Below are 5,809 nucleotides of genomic sequence, written 5' to 3' on the forward strand. Positions count from 1 at the left end.
CTTTGTCTACAAAGGTCTGTCTAGTCAAGGCTATGATTTTTCTAGTAGTGATGTATGGATGTGAGAGTTGGACTATAAAGAAAGCTGAGCGTAGAATTGATGTTTTGTTGTTGTTGTTGTTGTTGTTAATTTTTATTTATTTTTTAATATAAATTTATTTATTTTAATTGGCAGCCAGAATTGATGCTTTTGAACAGTGGTGTTGGAGAACACTCTTGAGAGTCCCTTGGACTGCAAGGAGATCCAACCAGTCCATCCTAAAGGAGATCAGTTTTGGGTGTTCATTGGAAGGAATGCTGTTGAAGCTGAAAACTCCAATACTTTGGCCACCTGATGCAAAGAGCTGACTCATTTGAAAAGACCCTGTTCTATACATCTGTGTCTCTTTTGCTGTCTTGCATACAGGGTTATCGTTACCATCTTTCTAAACAGGCTTTTGGACTCTGTGGGAGAGGGAAAGGGTGGGATAATTTGGGAGAATGGCATTGAAACATGTATAGTATCATATATGAAATGAATCACCAGTCCAGGTTCGATGCATGATTCTGGATACTTGGGGCTGGTGCACTGGGATGACCCAGAGGGATGGTATGGGGAGGGAGGTGGCGGGGGGGGGTTCAGGATGGGGAACATGTGTATACCTGTGGCAGATTCATGTTGATGTCTGGCAAAACGAATACAATATTGTAAAGTAATTAACCTCCAATTAAAATAAATAAATTTATATTTTAAATAAATGAAAAGACCCTGATCCTGGGAAAGATTGAGGGCAGGAGGAGAAGGGGATGACAGGATATGGTTGGATGGCATCACCAACTCGGTGGGCATGAGTTTGAGCAAGCTCCGAGAGATGGTTATGGACAGGGAAGCCTGGCGTGCTGCAGCTCATGGGGTCACAAAGAGTTGGACACAACTGAGCAGCTGAACTGAACTGATATATATACACATACACATATATATGGGCTTCCCTGGTGTCTCAGATGAAAAAACAACCTGGAACTCAGGAGATCTGGGTTCGATCCTTGGGTTGGGAAGATGCCCTATAGAAAGGAAACTCTACCCACTGTAGTATTCTTGCCTGGAGAATCCCATGGGCAGAGGAGCCTGATGAACTACAGTCCGTTGGATTACAAAGACAAAACTGAGCAACTTTCACACACATATACCTGCGTGCGTGTGTATATATAAATATCAAGTGAAGTCGCTCAGTCGTGTCCGACTCTTTGTGACCCCACGGACTGTAGCCTGCCAAGCTCCTCTGTCCATAGGATTTCCAGGCAAGAATACTGGAGTGGGTTGCCATTTCCTTCTCCAAGGATATATATATATATATATATATATATATATATATAAAACTATTTAAAATATTTTATATATTTACCAAAATATTAAATGTGTAGTTATAATAGTGTCAAAGGGCTGTTTAGTTTATCTTAGTTTCTACTTAGACACTCCTGACCTAGCCTATAGGAGTAGTGCTCACTCATGTACGACTCTTTGTGACCCAATGGACTGTAGCTTGCCAGGTTTTGTCCATGGGCTTATCCTAGCCAGAAGACTGGAGTGGGTTGCCATTTCCTTCTCCAGATTATCTTCAGTGATGCCATTCAACTGTCTCATCCTCTGCCATCCCCTTGATTTCTTGTTTTATTAGTTAGATTTTTTTTGTTTTCCCATATCCACTCCCCATTTTACCTTATCTTGATTAAATACCTCCTCTTGATTCTATGGATTAGCTAATCAATTTATCTACATCACAATTTGTTGTTAAATCAGTAATTAATGTTTATATTAATTAATTTATATTAATTAATGTTTATATTAATCAACCCTGAATATTCACTGGAAGAACTGATGCTGAAGCTCCAATACTTTGGCCAGTTGATTTGAAGAGCTGATTCATTGGAAAAGACCCTGATGCTGGGAAAGATTGAAGGCAGGAGGAGAAGGGGATGACAGAGGATGAGATGTTGGATGGCATCACTGATTCAATGGGCATAAGTTTGAGCAAACCCTGGGAGATTGTGAAGCACAGGGAAGCCTGGCATGCTCCAGTCCATGGGGTTGTAAAGAGTCGGACGCGACTAAGCAACTGAACAAAACAACAAATGTTTATATTAATATGACCATATTGCTTTCTGCCTAGCCATGCAGTATACAATAATTTTTCTGTATAACTCTTTGGTTTTTCTGGGACATTGACAATATTGCTTTATTTTCTGATTACTTGGTGTTCTATACATCAAGAGCCATCTTTTGTTAAATGCTCCAAAAGACCTGTCAAATATATGTCAGTTTTATTGCAACTCTTCACGCACATCTCTGAGCACTTTACAGGTTCCTACCCCAGAGAAATTTCTCCTACAGTCTTTTGTGAGCTTGTTCACCTGGCTAATGGTGTTACAGTGGAGAAGAATTTTAATCCCGTTTCCTATTTTTTAATATGTATATAGCCTTTTTGTTTTATTTACCTATTTTTTACTTTATTTCCTCTCTGAAATTCTTAGGATCTCCTCTTAAGCCTTAGTTTTCTGAAGCTGTGTGATGATGTGGTTGGCATAGGTGTTTTTTTGTTGTCTTTTCTGCTCAGTGTTTCATAGATTCAACCAAACTAACAATTTATCACTATTATTTCTTTCTTGATGTCCTCCCTAGAATTTTCTCCGACTGGCTAGGTACAGGAATTCCTGGATAGTCTCAACACATTGTTCGTCTTTTCTCTCCTGTTGTTCTTCTTCGCATCTCTTTGTTCTACTATTTATTTTTATTTTCTCCCATCCATTGTCTACTCCTTTAAGTCCTTCTTAGTTTTCTTTTTTTTAAATATAAATTTATTTATTTTAATTGGAGGTTACTTACTTTACAATATTGTATTGGTTTTGCCATACATCAACATGGATCCGCCACAGGTATACACGTGTTCCCCATCCTGAACCCCCGTCCCTCCTCCCTCCCCGTACCATCCCTCTGGGTTGTCCCAGTGCACCAGCCCCAAGCATCCAGTATCATGCATCGAACCTGAACTGGCGATTCGTTTCATATATATTATACATGTTTCAATGCCATTCTCCCAAATCATCCCACCCTCTCCCTCTCCCTTAGTTTTCTTATTTGTCTTTATTTTTGTATCCCTGTTTGTCTTAGTCCGTGTCCTTCATGTCGAGTTTTCTCACGTGTTTTGTGACTCTGGGCTCTTTATTCATATTTAAGAGCAAGGCTTTAAGCTCACTGGTAGCTCCATGTGTCCTCATCAGATCTCCACTGTGGGCCTCCACTGCGGTGCAATCAGGCTGCTAGCTTTTTTGTCTTTCTGTTGTAAAGCTCCCTAATGACAGATCTTGTAAAGATTTTTGTTTGTATCCACTTGGTTTCTCCAGAAAATGATCCTTTTCACATATTCTCTAGAGGTGTTATACCGATTGCTGACACCCTGCAAAGAGGGCAAGGTAAGAGACGCGAAGTGTGGCCATTCTGGACTCGGCTTCACGTGTTCCTTTTGTTTTCAGTTTAGTACCTTCTCTCCCAGCTACATCTGGTTTCCCCACATCTGGAGCCTCTCAATTCTAAACATAATAAAACTCCCATTTCCTGTAGAGATGGGAATGGGATATATCCTTGGCTACACATGGAAGACAAAAAGATTGGAAAAGGCATTGGGGGGTGACTTCTAACTGCTCAGTACAGATGTGCAGCCTTGGTGACGGGTGCCGCTGAATCCCAGACCTTCCTGGAGTCCTGGGGGGAAATGAATTTGTTTTTGCTGCTCTCCCCTCTGTCAGCACAAAGATTTCATTTTCCTTGGCTCTTCTCTGTTACTTACCTCTGCTCTGTTTCCTGTCTTTGAAACATTTAATTTCTATCTGTGAACACTGCTGATTCCTCTTCTATTCTTTTTATCTTTATGGGTTATTATCATTTCAGTTATTTTGCTATTGCCTCAATAGAGATTTGAAAGAATAAATAAATAAATGCATAAGAAATTTAATGTATATCTATGATTTTTTAGATATTCCTAATATATACCTAAATCTTGTTTTACACACATAGACAAAATTATACACCAAATTAAGCAGGGAATACTTATTTTGAAAAAAAAATCCTGTTCTTTCATAAATGCTTATACAAAGAAAGTCTACAAATTATAAAATGTAAAAATACAGGTGTATATTCTATGACAAAATGCAATAATCACCAAATCATAACAACCCTCCTCGATTGTCAGCAATAGAAATTATTACTAACTCCCCAACTATTATTATTATTAATTTTATTATTACTGCTAGTAAATAACTCCTGAAATAAGAAGTAAATTCAAATAACAGTTCAAATAAAAAAGAGATACAAACTCATTAAAAATGAATGCTGGTGAAGACATTACATGTAAAGATGTATGAGTACTCATGTGAATCTGGATAGTCTTAAATGCAACATAGCAGAAAATAAAGAAGATTGAAAAGTAGAAGAAACAAACCTAAAACTCAAAAGCTAGATAATAAATGAAAATTAAGCTAACATTCTATGAGCATATTTAATAAAGATAATGGGAACATTCACTAAAGCAGAAATTTTAAAAATGAATGCAACCCCAAAAGCTTGCTTAATTGAACTAATAAAAAATAAAACTTTTCACAAGACTAATCAAGAAGAAAAAAGGGAGAAAAAAATAAACATTAGAAAAAAATGGATAGATGCATAGCTACTGACAATATTATGAAAATTTATGAGTAATCTACACACAGCTTTGTGCCAATAAATATAAACATTTCAATCAAATTTTTAAACATAATGTAAATGGTGAATATCGTCTCAGGATGAGATGAGCCACCATAATATACAAATAATCATAGAATAAAATGAAAGGGAGTCATATAACAATCTTTTAAAATGTATCAAGTTCAGGCACATTTATGGGTAAGTTCTACCAACCTTTACTGAATAAAGATATATCTTATGAACTGTTTCAGATCATAAAAACAAAAATTTAAAGCTCTTCAACTGATTCTGTGATCCTAGCTTAACCTCACACCCAGATCAGATGTTGTTGTTGTTTAGCCCCTCAGTTGTGTCTGACTCTGCTACCCCATGGACTGCAGCATGCCAGGCTTCCCTCTCCTTTACTATCCCCTGAAGTTAGCTCAAACTCATGTCCATTTAGTTGATGATGCCAACCAACCAACTCATTCTCTGTCACCCCCTTCTCCTCCTGCCCTCAAACTTTCCCAGCATCTGAGTCTTTTCCAATGAGTTAGCTATTTGCATCAGGTGGCTTAAGTATTGGAGATTCAGCTTCAGCACCAGTCCTTTCACTGAAGATTCAGGGTTGATTTCCTTTAGGATTGACTGATTTGATCTTCTTGCTGTCCAAGGGACTCAAGAGTCTTCTCCAGCACCACAGTTTGAAAGCATCAATTCTTCAGTGCTCAGCCTTCTTCATGATCCAGCTCTTAACATCTATGCATGGCTACTGGATAAACCATTGCATTGAATACACAGATCTTTGTTGCCACAGTGGTGTCTCTGCTTTTTAATTTATATGTGCATGCATGTGCTGTGTTGTGCTTCATCACTCAATTGTGTCCAACTTTGCGAGTCCATGGACTATAGCCCGCCAGGCTCCCCTGTCCATGGGGATCCTCCAGGCAAGAATCCCGGAGTGGGTTGCCATGCCCTCCTCCAGGGGATCTTCCCAACCCAGGGATCGAACACGTCTCGCACATTGCAGGCAGATTCTTTACCATCTGAGCCACCAGGGAAGCCTGTATGCATGCATACTTCCCTTCTAATCTTCCCTCCATCATCCTATCAAAAT

The sequence above is a fragment of the Ovis aries genome, chromosome 14, assembly GCF_016772045.2.
Source record: "Ovis aries strain OAR_USU_Benz2616 breed Rambouillet chromosome 14, ARS-UI_Ramb_v3.0, whole genome shotgun sequence".
NCBI lineage: Eukaryota > Metazoa > Chordata > Mammalia > Artiodactyla > Bovidae > Ovis > Ovis aries.